Source organism: Culex quinquefasciatus, chromosome 2 (assembly GCF_015732765.1).
Source record: "Culex quinquefasciatus strain JHB chromosome 2, VPISU_Cqui_1.0_pri_paternal, whole genome shotgun sequence".
NCBI classification, from domain to species: Eukaryota; Metazoa; Arthropoda; class Insecta; order Diptera; family Culicidae; genus Culex; species Culex quinquefasciatus.
The window spans coordinates 219,948,727-219,964,342 of NC_051862.1; the positions used below are offsets into that span (position 1 = coordinate 219,948,727).

Consider the following 15,616-nt stretch of genomic DNA (forward strand, 5'->3'; position numbering starts at 1 on the left):
TCCCTCTATATTCTGACAGACTGAAGATGAAATCAAACGAACCTAATCAAATTAAGGAATAAATTCTCACGCCACAGGTCCAAGCACCGAAAAAAAAACGCTCGTTGAATGAATCAACGGCAGTGGTGGCACTGGCTGCCATCCGGCCGGTATTAGACTACAATCTGCCACTTCAAAATCGAGCTCGTTACTGAACGTGAAACCGCGATGGCAAAGGCACAAGTGATTCTGGAGTGGCTTTCGATGCGTTGTGCGGTGGGATGGAAGCAAGATTTTTGGATTAGAAATAAGATGATCATTATAATTATATCAAAATAAACTTTCCCGAAGTACAGGTTTTTGGTTCAAACAACTTCATTTGCAGAAAAATAATTCCCAAGTTCTCAAAGATATTGTTTGGTTAATAAACTCAAGTAGAATACTTTTTGTATTTAATTTATCAGTTTTCAAAAAGTGCTATTTTAAATATTTTCGATGGCGTTTTACGTTGAAAATATAAACACAATCTTCAAGTTAAATTTTCAATTTAACAGCAGTGCTGCCAGATCTACAATGTTTACGATTAATCATAAAAGTTTTTTTTTAATTCTACAAAACCATGGACAGTAGGAGTAGTATTTTTTTAACTAAAATTAACTACATTCGGCATTAAGCATTTAAATTTATTTATCAAGTGAATGTGTTTAATGTCGGGGTTGCCTAATCTTAAAAGTGTGTGAATCATTATACTGTTCCTTCAAACGTTAGGATTACAATCACAACTTTCAATTCAACAGCATATATAGAGCAATTTTTACTGAAAATCTCTGTGACTAAGACAGTGCTGCCAGATCTGTTCTGTTTTTTCTCTTTGGGGTTTTTAAACCATTCTTGGAATTGATGTTCTCAACATAGTCAAAAATTTTAATTAGGAATAAAAATATTTTGTGTATTATTGAAGTTATGATGTACAGTACCGCAAAAAGGCATTTGAATCGTGAAAAAAAATGTTTTGTCAAAACTCCAATGATCGCTTTGTACAACCTAACCCTACATCTTGGAACTTGAAAATCGTCAAAATTGTGTTAAAACCAATTGTTGATCATCAAAGCTATGGGGAAGAACAAATTTTGTTTTTTTAGTCTTAGTTTTTGTGATTTTACTTTTCGTATGTAATTTTGGCAAAATTTAGAAAAATGTATTTTATTCAGGGCCAAAATTTGCCATATTGTGATTAATATTCCTTAAGCTTAAGTCAAACTCTATGTTTCAGTGCATTTTGTTTTTCAAGTATTTAAAAAAGGGGAAAAGTAATAAAATCGAAAAGTGAATGTAAACAAATGAAAACAGCAAATAGGCATACTACTAATAACAAAAAGATACTGAACAAGACTAATGCAAATCAAAATACTTAAAAATAATAGAAGAAAAACATGAAACACGAAAGGAAAGAAGAAATAAAGTCATTCTAAATCGATAAAAATAGTCGTTGTCTACGATTTCACAAATAATTGCCCGATTCTAATTTTTTTAATGAAAATTATTTCAAATTTCAAAACCAAGCTTTTTTTTAATTTCTACAAAAAGATCATTTAAAAAAATATACATACAGCAAAGAAGAAGTACATAAAACGATACCACTAGACATGTAAAAGAAATGTAATTATTATAATAAAGTGCAATAAACATAATTTTAATCTAAAATAGTAGTTTATGCAACAAGTTTCAAAAAGAAGATTTTTATCCGAGTTGGATAAATACGACGAGTGCTGAAAAAATCAAGTTTTGCAACAAGTTGCTTACAACATTTTTTTTGCAATTCCGAAAAACGCTTCTTGAATGGAATTTTATGTCAAACATTCATGTGTTTAGTAAATTCACCGTACAAAACAAAAAAATATTTAAAAATGTTACTTTTCAATAATAGTGTTGAAAAGTTCAACTTTTCAGCACCCATTTCAGTGCTGAAAAGTAGAACTTTTCAGCACTGGTATTAAAAGGTATTAATTTATTTTCCTTTCTGTTATTTTTGGTAGGGAAAAGTAGGCCGTTTCGTTTCTCCAGAAGGACAGGAAAAGTTGACAGTTTTACAGCGGAATTGCAAAAAGATCATTTTAGTTCAGGCTATACTATTTTTGTAGACCGAGCCACGTAGCCCAGTGGTAACGCTTCCGCCTCGTAAGCGGTAGATCGGGGTTCAAATCCCGGCTCGGACCAACACAATTGGTGATCTTTTCCCTTCTGGAATCGATTGCTTAGTAAAGGGAAGGTACGACACCTTAGGGAGGCGACCTATGGAATGTTAACATTAACCTTAACATGTTAACATTAAGTTGAGAATGAAACTGCCACTGAATCCGCTTTGTAAATGCCGGCCCCGATACTCTTCAAGGGTGTTCCCCTCAGGAACTGGGAAAGATTTACTTTTTACTTATACTATTTTTGTGGAAATATTTTCATTGAAAAATAAGAAAATTTCGCCAGAGTGTCATTTTTAACAATAAAAATTAGACCAATAGTTTCAGAGATATCATCAGTAAAAAATTACAGGCTAACGACACTAAGAAAATATCATTTTCATCGATCATTTCACAAGCTAATTGTTTGTTTTTGAAAGTCTCAGAGTGAAAAAATGTAGGAAATTTCCCTGTTTTTCAGACATATCATTATCAGGAGTGCTCTTCTTTCGAGAATTATTTTGAAAATACGAAAAAAATTACAACTTGAAAACGTTGCGTTTAATGAAACAAACAAATTGTAAAGTACTATAGACAATTATTTTCATTCTAAACGAAGCCAATTTTTCGTATTTTTGAATCTTATCTCTAAAATCAGATATTGCACCATTACGCATTATGGTTCAGAAAATTTTGTTTTAGTCCTCAAAAACATATAAAAAGATATCGATGATAAAACATAAAGTAGGTATTTTGTGAATTAAACTATTAGTGTTGAAAATTTTAATAAAATAATTGGATTTTTTTCCGTGAACGTTTTTTTCCGAAAAGTCAAAGTATGAACTACAACGAAGATACTAAAATAATATTTTTTCAAAAAACTTCAAAATGTGAATGAAAATTTCGGTGCAGAAAACTATTGAATGTAAATCAATTGTACAGATGGAAATTTTGAACGAATTCTGTCCACTCTATATTCTGAAAAAATATACGAAAATGTCCTAGCAACTTGACATGCCAAGTTTGAATTCAATCGGTTGTGATTAAACTGCTTCTAGTAAAAATTGAAACCTGTGAAAAAATGATTTTGATTTCGACTAGAAGGCTAGAACAAGTCATGTCTGAAATTAAACAAAATTCAAGTATTTTGAAATATTTTTTTGTGAGCGATGCCAAGTATTTTACATTCTAGGAGGTTTTTTTTTTAGAGAAAAATCTTTCCATTCAACCACCGCCATCGTCATCCCCGCTCGTCAAGTGTGCGAGTTGTTATCTTTCGGCTCTCAGGTTAGAGCAGGTAATCCCCAAAACCTCAAAAGCCACCCAGCGACGACGACTGCCGGCGATGACGCGAACGATGAGGAACGATTTAATCGTGATAAAAAGATGATTCACTCAATTATCACGTGAGCAAAAAAAAAAAACAAGCAGACCACGAAGAATCTCACCCAAACCAGGTTGGTCGGTTGGTAGCAGAGTGTTTGACGCGCTGAGAGTGAACAAGTGAAGAGAGAGACTTCAATGCCGGTGGAGGAAGGGTGAGAGAGGGATGAGAGCAGACAACAACAGAAAAACCCGCGACGATATTTTTGATGATTCAAGTACAAGTACAGTGACGCTTTGATTGTTCGAAGTTTTCAAAACTTGATTTTTATAATAAAAATATTAATGATAAAATTAAAAATAGTTTGATAACTTTGAAAAATATTAATTTTAAACTGAATAAATGTAAGTTTACTGTACTTAAAAACTTTAAAAAAACGTCAAACTGTTGCTTCACTACAGAAAGCGTCGACCGGCGTAAACAGAGCATATTTTTTACAAAAGTTTGGAGCTCTTCTTGGCAAGGTGATGTTGTTGTTGCTTCATGTCGATGTAGTGTAGTGTACGATGTGGTAATGAACTTGCCAAATGGTGAATAATGGTGCCAAGTTTGCTGATTTGATGGCTGTTTGGCGGAGTAAACAGAGTTTTTTTTGCTTGTTTGTAAAACACGCACGGCAATTTTGACCTGCGTACTTTGAAATGAGGACCTAGGAGATTTAACGATTGTACGAAATTATACGTCCAGGATGTAAAAGTTTGAAGATAGGTCGAAATTCAGTGTGGTTTTTGTTCTTTTAGAAATTGCCAATAATCTCAAAATCCAAAATTATACTTTCCCATATTTTTGCAGCCGAATTATAATGCTAAATGTAAAAAAAAACACCGTTAAAAAGTACCTGGAAATCATCAATAAAAGTCAAAATAAAACAAAAAACTTTGGTCGAATTCACATTTATCATAAGCTTTGAACTGGACTAAGAAAAATCATGTTCTTTAAACCGAAAGTATTTGAAAATAACAACCAAAAGTCACTGAACTATAATAACTTCATTTTACACGCAGTCAAAGCAACCCATGACCGCGATTTCTAAGAACATCAAAGGCTCAGTTAACTCCGTCAAAACCGGTTACCAAGCAACCGGTATCACGCCACCTAGATGGATGTCTTTTGTCGCGAAATTAGGATCTTCCCGACCATATTTAACAGACATGGCATACCAAGATGGAAAAGGGGAACATGCAATAAATTTTTACGACGTTTTTTTTTTGCAAAAAAAAACCTCTCCCGTTTTTAAATTAGTTATAAAATTAGACTGATCTACCTCCTGGGAAGTCCCACAAAATCAGCCAATCTAACGGCTGTTAGGTGATAAATTGTCGGCGCGTCGAGGTGGCGAAAGTTCTGTTAAGCCCAACACTTCTTCTTTTCTTTCGCTGAAAATCGAATTGGAATTCCGGAGGCAGTGACGAAATTTGCATACAAGTCGAGCAGATGACTAATTACGCGACATGGAAATCTAATCGCCATAATTGTCTGCCTTATTCCACCTGCCTCCTGCGGAGATAGTTGAGCTAGGTTCGGGTTTCAATTTCGTCACGTAACGAGCTTGGAACGTGGAACGACGGCGTCGTCGAGCGATGAGTGCATGAGGCGCCAGATAATCAAGGTGAAAACGGAGAGGTGTCTTCTTTCCCAAAGGGGTTACCCTTGGCGTTCGTTTTTGCTACTTTTAGAATATTTTCAAAAAATTTCTACAAATGAAATCTTAAATTTAAAAAAATCACATCAGTTCAAAATTAAATTAATAAAAAATGTATTCAAACCCTTAATAAACCAAGGGTTAACCAGCCTTCCCAAAGCCACGTGTGTGGCGTGCCATTAATTCTGTGGTACATGAAATCCAAAACTCTTCTTCCTTCTCAAGAGGGCTTGCTGGCCCATCAATCCATCCATCCATCTATCCATTTTTAGCTCCTCCATAGCACACTTGAAGCTCACAAACATACAGGTGAGCACGACGCGACGACGATCCGCCCACTCAGCCCCCCTCTTTCCCATTCGTTGGCGTGAGTGACAATGATGAATGGGATTGCACACGATGGGCTCCCAGAGCCGGTGAGTTGTTTCTCACCCCAAATCAAGGGCTTTTACTTCTTGTTTGCTACAAGTTTTCGTCGGAAAAGTAGTGTGAGAATTTTGGACTAGGTGAGAGTACTTTAACAAACTTTAAAATCAAAGCAAATCAAACCAATTTTGCATCAAGTGGTAATTTAGTTTTTGTTATATGTAAACTTAACAACAAATTTATTTAAAAAAAATATTCTGAGGAAAAATGTATAAAAAATTATCAAAAACTTCAAAGCGGGAAAAGTAATAGTTTGAATCTTGAAAAAAGCTGGATTTTTCATTAAAATACCGAACGCATCAACATTTCTTTTTTAGGATTAAATATCAAAATCAACAACATTTAAAAAGGAGACGGATAAAAACAAATATTTAACAATAATACGTTAGTAAAACATTTTTTTTTTTTGAAAGAAAAGGCTTTCATCATGTTGTTTATATTCTCAAAAAGATAAAAAGTGTTTCCATTGTTTTATTATTTAGGTACAACATCAAATTTATAACAAGAATACTTTACATTAGCTTTTTTTTTTAAAAAAAAATGCACTGTTTTTTTCAATTTAAAAATATTTTATAGCACCATCGCAAAAAAAAATCTTAGGCTAAGACATTTTCCTACCATTTTCCATTGAAAACTTAAGGAGCTATTACACTACGGCAAAGGAACTCGCACTTTTTGACAGTTTGCCTGCTTTGTTTGTTTGCCTGGATTTGTTTATTCAAACGTCAGCCTGCATACATTTTGCCTTATTTGCGAGTTTGCCGCAAACAAGTTTCCGAGTTCTACACTATCAACACACAAAAAAGTGCGAGTTTGTTTGTTTGTTTGCGGTAGTGTGATGGCTACTCTAGTTGATCGGACAGCTGGGTGCTGAGATCGTATTGCTTTTAATGTTATTTTTTCAAAAAAGACATTTTTCTTGGTTCCAGTTCCACCAAATTAGCCCTTATATTTTAACTGACAATATCTCGGAAACTATCCGATCTATTTTCAATGTGTTTATTTAAATTTTCTGGTCTTTTCAATACCAAACGAGAAATGAAAAGTGAGAGTGTGTGCGTGCAACATGGAGTTAAACTTTTTGAAAAGCCTTTGTAAGCTTCACAGTAACTGCACAGAAAGTTTAACTCCATGTTGCGATTTGACAGCTCGATAATTTATAAAATAGGAATCAATCCGAACATTTGAGACTGTCCTGAATACTTTAAAATAGTTTAAAAAAGAATAGGGAAAATCTGTTTTGAAGATAATAAAAAAAAATCATTCGCTCTCAATTTCAGAGGCATCGATTGCTTAGGTTGTGTTCAAAGCAAGGTCTGTTTGTGTTTAGTCATTTCAGGTGCACCACTTGTCACAGCTCACGTCACATGGTGTCTGACCACACAAACTTCATGTACAGTTCCGTCCATATCTTTGCTGTGTTTTTTTTTACTTTCCCCGCTCCAAAGCTTCCCATCCCAAGCCCAGCTCAATCTTGATAATCCCTCGTTTTTCCGCCAAATCCATTCTGCTTTTCGCCAGATTTTCCCCCGCATGATGCTTCGTGTAGATTGTTTTATGGCTGCTTTTTTCATACGTTTGTTAAGGGCTGTGGTCAACTGCTCAAACGTCACCATAAATCTCTCACACAAGTCGTCGGATTTGCAACTCTTGCTCATGTTGCTCTGTTTGTTGTTGAACTTTTATTATGCACTTTAAAGTGGAGCGCAGCAACAGCTCACCTGACCTGACATACACAACTTCACAGGTGGGAGAGGAAGTCGAAGAGAAAGATAGCGTTTTTTTTAAGTAATGAAATCAGGGCTTGAAAATGAGCGAAAATTACCACCACCTTCGAGATTGATGGATGGCGGAATGTTCAAGATAAGGCGCTTAATTTTTTTCAAAGTTTTTTTCTCAACTCGGTTGAAGTCATGGTTAGGGTTTTCGCAATGGCATTTTTAATTTAACCCGCGCGTAAATCGTAATCAGGAGGGGGAGCACATTAACTCACGGAGTTGATGCTTTTAAGGGCGGCCGTTGAAATTTGTGACCTTAGACTAATTTTTTAACGGTTTTAATCTGATGGGGGTGTTACATCGTGACATCGGCGAATCATCCTCGGAACAATGAAATATTTTTGGTGGTGATGACAGATATTGGGAGGATTTACGCGCCGTGGGAAAAATATTTATCTGCGTTAAATAATCATTTGAGACCGCTTTGTTGAGAGGCTAGTTCTGGTTTTTATTTCGCGATTCATAGCTTTGTACCAATCTATAAGCTCAACTAAAAAGAAACATTTTATATATTTATTAATTCACACCATCTTATAAGACTGAATTATGCCTAAAAGTCGTTCACTAGATGTTTCCAAACTATTCTGCCCCTTCAGAAAAAAAGTTACACTCCAAAAAATATCCGATTTCAATAACTAGTTTTTTACGCTTTCTGAAATACGTATATTACAATTTTGTTTTTTTAATATCTGGAATTTTTTTTTTCTTTTTGAAAAGGTCCAATAAACCAAATTTCCAGTTTTTGCCTTTTGGGTGTTTTTGAAACCGCTTTGAGTCAGGAGTATTAAAAAACATCAAAAAAGCAAAAACTGGAAATTTGGTTTATTGGACCTTTTCAAAAAAAAAAAAAACTCCAGATATATATACCGTAAAACGGGGTGACTTTGATAGCCGGGGTGACTTTGATAGGTTTGCGATTTTTCCGCAAAATGAAGAGTACAATTAAAATACGTAAGGAATGGTTTAGAAACATACTGACCGTGGTAGAGAAGTGATCAAAGTATCTCAAGAAGAACTTTTCATAAAATTTTAACAAGTTTAAATAGTTAGTTAACTATAGTTAAGAAAATGTTGATGAAAGTCATTATTTTAAACTTCTCAAAGTGTCATGATTTTCTCAATGATTTTTAATCGGAAAACGGAATGCATTTTCGGATTCTTTGGACAATTTTCCACTAGGAGAAGGTTAAATAAATTTGTAAATAATAAATAATATGTGTTTTTGAAACACCATTTAAAAAAATCTCCAAATTTATAAGCAATTTCAGTAAAATAAATTTCATCTAAAATGTGAAAACTTGTGATTCGTGCTTCAAATTCTGTGAAAAATGCAAAATAAATCGATAATTTTATAAACAAAACCAGTTTTAACAAATTTTAGGCAAAATTTCGACTTTTTAACAATTTTACCTTAAATTTATATGTATTTTGCTTAAAAGCTTATACACTTAGTTAACTAAATATAAACATTGTTTTTTTTTTCTTAAAAACTATATCAGCTACTTTAGTGATGGTACATTTAGGGTACAAATAAAGTTTGAACATCTTAAATATGATTTTAACAAGAAAAACTATGACTATCAAAGTCACCCCGGAATTAAAACTAAGAATTTTTAACGTAACTATTTTTTTAAACATTATTGAATAAACTTTTTTTCCGAAATAGTGCATGGACTTTGTGTAGTCTACCCCAGTACATGTTTTAAAAATAACAATCTTGAGAAAAACTTCACCTGTTGGAAAATATGCTAAAAACAAATTGAAATCCTATCAAAGTCACCCTTGTTTACGTTACAGCAATTCCCCACGAAAACAGCATGGAAAAAACAAAAGTGCTCAGATCGGGCTCAAAAATTTTCTGAGGATTCCCTGGCCGAAATAATTAGACCCGTATTTTTTTGTTTGGCCATTAGGGTGACCTACGTCGTGTTAGGGTGGTCTGAAAAATGGCCATTTTCGCCGATTTTCGCAAAAACTGCCTTTTTCGAAAAATGATAACTCCTCGCCATTTTAACCTATTTCAATTGTCTTATACGCAAATGAAAGGTGATAAGTTGGCCTTTCAAAGAAAAATAGGAAGAAGTTTCAAAAATCTAGCCTAACATATGAAAAGGGCGTATGAAACTTTAAAATGCCGTTTTGACGGTGTCTGGACCAAAGAGCATATGTCTGGAAATATTTTTATCGGATTCCCCGGACATTTTTACATTACATAATAAAAAATGGGAGGAGTTCATTAACAGGATTCCGAGATATGGTTTTTTGAACAAAAAATCTACTTTTTCACTAAAACTGCGATAACTTTAAAATTTCAGCGATGACCTATAGATGTTTGGGTACCAAAATTTTTGTAATTAAAAGACGGCAATTTTTCAGACCACCCTAACACGGCGTGGGTCACGCTAATGGCCAAACAAAAAAATACGGGTCTTATTATTTTGGCCAGGGAACCCCCAGAAAAATTTCAAGCCCGATCCGAGCACTTTTGTTTGCTGTTTTCGTGGGGAATTGCTGTATAAAGATATGAGTTCTTGAAAAAAAAGTTTTGAAAAATATCAAAATGCTGTCAAAAAAAATCAAAAGTAGGTACTTTACCGAATTTTTGATACATTACAACTTTTTAGAATCAGAGTCATTTTTAAATAACAATTTTCGAAAATAAAAAAAATAATATTTTTTTTTTGTATTTTATGAAAAAACCCACGCCTGAAAAAATAGTTTTAAAAAGCTGAGAAAATTTCCAACAATTATTTCGCTGAGACTTTGAAAATCGGACAGTTAGTTTCTAAGACACAGCCACACCTAGAATTTTAGTCGATGAAATTGAGTTTCGCCTGTAACTTTCAATTGGCGATAACTTGAAAACTATTGTTTTGATTTTCAATGCTAAAAAATAAAACGTTTTTGAAATTTTCTGATCCTTTAAAAATATAATTTCAAAATATTAAAATCTGGTCTAAGCAATGACATGTGAAAATTTATCTGTGTGTAGACCTTTTCAAAAGTTATGCTTGATTTCAAGCTTAATTAAATTGTAGGAAATTATTTTTGAAAAGCAAAAAAAACGGTAAGGAATCGAACATATTTTCTCAAAAGTGGCTAAAATAAATATATTTTTTTATTAAATTGGATGTTTTTGGAAATTTAACTTCCAGTGATAATAAGTTAAATAAAAAAATCGGTTTTTTCCGTGTACCTATTTTTTAGCCTAAAATTTGCCGAAGACACCAAATCAACCAGATAAAAAAAAAAATCAAGAAGACAACTGTTTCAGAATGACCTAAAATATATGCGAGCGTTAGGTAAAATTCATTCAATTTATAAGTAAAACAACAATAAAAAATACATAACTTATCAACAAAATTTTTGACAGAAACAGTTAATATTTACAAGTACAATGTTTATCTGTTCAGCACGCCACAAACCCAAACCAAATAGATAATCTTCATGCTCCCCATGTTTGTTTGTATGAAACATCATGTCTTATCTTAGCGAATGCTTTAATAGACAAAACCAAGGTAATTGTTTGAAAACCGATGCAGTTTAACACTTTTTGCAGTGATATCAAATGCTCGCACGATTAAACAAGAATATTCAAAATTATTATTTTGTTGCTAAAATTTCAATTTCAACTTAAACAACACGATTGAAACTATTCAACAGTTATAGCATAAAGAAATAGTAGTTTATGCAACAAGTTGCAAAAAGAGGATTTTTTCAGCACGAGTCGTACATTTATCCAACGAGGTTCACCGAGTTGGAAAAATACGAAGAGTCAATCAAGTTTTGCAACGAGTTCCATAAAACATTTTTTGCAATTCCAAAAAACACACACTGAGTGAAATTTTAAGTCAAAGTTTCATGTATTTTGTCAATAAATCGTTTAAATAAAAAAAATGTTGAAAAGTGTTACTTTTCGAAACAAGTGCTGAAAAGTTCAACTTTTCAGCACCCATTTGAATGCTGAAAAGTAGAACTTTTCAGCATTTATTTTGAAAAGTGTTGCTATTCGATTCTGTTATTTTTGGTACAGAAAAGTAGGCTATTTCGTCGTTCAAGAATGACAGGAAAAGTAAGTAGTTTCACGACGGAATTGTAAAAAATATATTTTTACAATAATCCTCATTTGAAGTTACTTCAAATTTACGTCTATCATATTTTGAATAACCCATCTCCCAAAAAAATTCTTTCATCTCACTAACAATATTTGCTCAACTCTCGAGCTGATTGAATACTGTTTGCGCCAAATGCAGCCAACCAACTCGTCGGCGATGTCTGCCGCAAAGCACAATATTTGCTCAGTTTGATATCGTTTTTTTTCTGCTGAAAACCCCGCACAGGGTGCCCCTCAACTCACTTGATTGTGTCAATACCGGCGGCTCATTAACGGGGGAACAGACACTCGGTAAGCATCAGAAAATCGAGGGGAGCGACAATTTCGCGAATTTGTTGATTTTTTTTTTTTTTTTTTTACTGAGTTTTGCCCAGTTTTCACTCACCACCAACAGATGACGGCTTGTGGCGGGGGGCCCTTCGAGGGCGCATCGGTTGCCCTGCGCTGAGGGGGAGCGTTCCGGATCCGGTGATGGTTCCGTACGGTGGCCGCGAGCAACCTTTTTTTTTTGTTCAGGAATCGGGATCAAACTTTAGCTCAGCTGCTGCTGCTGCTGCTGGCAGTGAATCTGTGTTGTTGGAAGAGGAGAGAAAGATAAAAACGAGCTGGTTATTACTGGCTGATAATGAGGGCGGGGAGGTTTTTTTGCTGTTTGCTTTCAAAGTGCATTTTTGTTCAGTGTGGCACGTGCACTTGTTAGTCATGTCACTATGGTTGAGAGAGGGGAGGGGGAAATATGACGACGTTTGCACTCGGCAAAAAAGTGCCAAGAGAGAAAATGGTCGACGAAGCGGAACAAATTGAGCGGGATAATCTCGTTAAGGTAACGTGATGTTGTAGCAGTGTGATTTACTTTGAGATGAGGGTTGTGAAAAGACGAGGGAGGCGATTGTTATGATTTCCTTGTTTTATTAGTTTTTACACGATTTGATCACATTATTAGTTGAAGTTAGGTGAAAAGTGACGACTTAAATTGAGAAAAATATATTTAATAGAAGCAAAACTGCGTTTCATTTCAACTAGCACAAATCCAAAAGCAAGTGACCAACGTCCCAAAACGAACCGTTCATAATCCAATAAATCAAGCCGTATCTGACCCAGACGATCACACATTGCTACTCCCAGTCCGAGCTGCGAAGTGGTCGTGATGAAAAGTGACATGTTGTCCTTCCGCAAAGATCCGGAATGGTTGAACGTAATATTAGCATGTCGCGCGATAGTGTGATTTCCCCCGTGGTGCAGCAGTAGAAACTGGTGTAATGGCTTTTCTAATCAGTCAAATGAATTATTTTTACACTCACATTAGGCCGATGCAAATATTTAAAAAAGTTTTTGTCCCTCGGCCCTGGCCAAGGTCAAGGGGGGGGGGCAAAAAAATAAAAAAATATAAAAATTTAAATAGCAAGCCATAGTCTTCACATTTAAATGAAAAACGTGTTTTAAAATGCATTTTACACTAGTTCAGTTGTTTTGCAATCATTAGGTTTCAAAAAATCTAAGATCTGACAAAAACAAAAATTGTATCGAAAAAAAAGATTTTGCATCGAAAATTTTCAAAAAATATTAAGATTTTTTAATAAACCCAAACATGCTAAAAATGATTTTAAACGCAGGAGAATGTATTTTAATTTGATTTCAGTTGGTTGCACTTGAATGTTCATTGAAATTTTGAAGTTTATTGTAAAAATATTTTTTTTGCCCCCTGATTTTTCGGGCCAATTTTGAAGGGGGGGGGGTGACAAAAACTTTTAAAAATATTTGTACCAGCCTTACCAACAAAATGAAAAAAAAATGAAATGGTGTAGAGTTAACGTATCGATTTGTTTCAGTGTAACTCTTATGACAGCTACATTGCAGTGCTGCTAGTTTGTCATTTTATTTAACCTTGAAGGAACTCTACTGAATAAATAAAAACCCAATCCAAATGTAAAATTCTCGATAATATTTCTTTGAGTGTATCATTTCACTTTGACAGATTGACACCAGGGTTGCCAGCTTTACGAATTCTTATAAAATTAAATAAAAATAACATTAAATAAAAATTGAAATCCTAATTGCAGAGTTGTTATTCTATAATTTATTTCAAGCATTAGAGCAATTTAAAGATTTCATGATTTTTTTTTGTGTTTAGAATTGTTATCCCTCGGTTTCGTTCAAGGGCGAGAGAAAGGCAAGTACTAAATACAATATAACTAAATTTTAAATTTCATGTCCAACATTTTTAAAGTTTTGAAACTATAAGTATCATCAAATACTTAACACAAGTTTACAGTTAGAGCCTACCGAAAATTGGCAAGTTATCAATGAATTTATGAAAAGATTTGTTTTTCTTAAGTTTAGGTCTATTTCCGATCTTTGGTCCAAAAATCCAAAATTTTCAAAAAAAATAATCAAAAAGTGTCCTATCTTATTAAAAAAAAAAACAAAAAAATACGTTATTCAATATAAAGATTGTACAAGTTTCTTGAATGAAAATTAAAGCTTTCAGCATTTTTTTAAACTTGATTTTTTTAGAATTTTAAAAGGGGAGACGGGACAAAAACTTGACATAAAATTGCAATAGTGTGGTTCTCGACTTTTCTTTGTATTTCTTTTTATTTAGATAAAACTTCATCCAAGTCTCTTTGTCAAAAGAAGTCATTTTGCATCATTAGTTTTTCCTTACAAGTAAAATCATAAAAAATGGGTATGTAAATGTATGAAATTCGGACCTTAAGTAGGGCTTTCTGATCGATATGGTGTCTTCGGCAAAGTTGTAGGTTATGATTAGGACTTTCCGGGGAAAAAGATGCACGGAAATAATCGTTTTATTTTGCTAATTTTTTTGTCACTAAAAGATATAATTTGTTTTTTGAGTTTAAAAAACAATTCTTGAAAAAATACCCCTAAAACATAAAATATCGTAAAAACAAAGAAACTCAAATTGATGAAAATTAATTTCCCTAAGAGTCACCTAATTAGCCTTTTATTTTCAACTGGCGATATCTCGAAAACTATTGGTACAATTTTCAATACGGAAACCTGCAACATTTGCGAAATTTTCTGATCCTTTCAATGAAAATAATTTCAATATTTTAAAATTTAGCTTCATTTTTGATAGGTCTATAAAATGATAATTTTCCTTGTTTCACGTTGTAGACCAAATTTTAATATATACATATATATACAAATATTTTTTTCAAATATTTTCTATTGAAAACATCAGACTATTACGCAAAAGTTTCAATTTTTAACATTGAAAATCGGATAAATATTTAAGACATTTCTTTCAGTGTATTCCATAGTTTGGACACCCAACTGAAATTTTTTAAAGATCTGTTTTTTGATAAATGTGGAAATGCATGCTTTAAAATGATTGTGAAGATTTCATTCAGTGTATTTAGTTTTGACAGTGTTGCCATTTTAGTAATTCTTTTAAGGGATTTTTATGAGTTTTTATTTAAATTCAGTTTGGATTAATCAATATTATATTTGAATTATGATCGCTGTACCCATTTTTTTATGTCCGGGTACCACTTAATTTGACAGGTGTTTTACGAGTTCAATGAGCCATTCAAACACATTAAACTGCTACCGCGTTTACCACACTCACGTCTCCACTTTTCCAATCCAACTTATTTAGATTATCCAACCATCGCCAGCCTGATGGTGGCGCGTCGTCGTTGGCGCCGTAATTAAGTCGCTCGTAATTACTTCTCACGTGCGCCGCGTGTGTCAAACCAGTTCCACCTGGGGGTTAATGATTTTGTTTCTTGGTATTTTTCAAAACTATGACCTGGACCATGCGCGCGGTTGTGGCCCGCAAAACATGACACTTTTCCTTGTTTGTGTTTTGCTTTCACAACAAAGTCTTATTAAGAAGAAATAACAAATTTTTTTTTACAGTGTATCGTTTGAACAACAATTCTGATGCCACTCCAACTTTAACGTTTCTACCGAGATCTGATCGATCGATTTGGATTAATTTATCGAGGCTAATTAAACTCGTATTAATGATTGAACTTTTCAACGTGTTGTTTTTCCTCAGTGTCCAGCACAGGCTGCCGGAAATTGTTTAATTCTGCACAACATTTCGACAAAATGTGTGACCTCAAAAAAAGCCCAGAGTGTGAGATA

At 33.7% G+C, this 15,616-nt stretch overlaps 1 protein-coding gene across 3 annotated transcripts in view; it reads right to left on the reverse strand.

Moving 5' to 3' along the window:
- The window catches only part of LOC6035746 (beta-1,4-glucuronyltransferase 1), a 146,715-nt gene that overhangs the window by 23,701 nt on the left and 107,398 nt on the right, over positions 1-15,616 (reverse strand). For all 3 annotated transcript variants that reach the window (XM_038257234.1, XM_038257233.1, XM_038257235.1), the window contains one exon: positions 11,886-12,068. The gene's annotated coding sequence lies outside the window, so the exon portion shown is untranslated. The remainder of the gene's footprint in view (positions 1-11,885; positions 12,069-15,616) is intronic.